Source organism: Olea europaea, chromosome 7 (assembly GCF_002742605.1).
Source record: "Olea europaea var. sylvestris chromosome 7, O_europaea_v1, whole genome shotgun sequence".
In the NCBI taxonomy this organism is placed as follows: Eukaryota; Viridiplantae; Streptophyta; class Magnoliopsida; order Lamiales; family Oleaceae; genus Olea; species Olea europaea.
In genome coordinates, this window is record NC_036243.1 from 18,494,477 (window position 1) to 18,494,934 (window position 458).

Sequence of the window (458 nt, forward strand, 5' to 3'; positions counted from 1 at the left end):
ATCGTTAAATGTCATCTATATTGTCAACAAATCAATGTACAAATAATATTATTCCTATTTTTAACAATTCTAAGATAAATTTGCAAGCTTTCATCTAAAGATGAAATTAAGCTCATGTTTTTCTATTATTTTCTAATAATTTTTTTAAAAAAAAATTTATTTTTATTTATACATTCTAATAATAAAATATTTTGTATCTAAATTTAATTTTTTTTTTACATTATAATCATACATTTTCCAAAAAATTATTATTTCAAATTTTTTTTATAAAAAATAATAAAAATAAAAACTCTCTTTAATGCGCATCAAACAGGCTAATTTTACTTTATTTATCTTACGCCAGCTCTTACGTCTAATCAAAGATATTTTATAAAATAAAGTGTAACAATGGGATGTGGTTGGCCATACACGAAAGTGGGTGTTCCTTATCTCACATCTTACAATGTTATGAGTAAAGA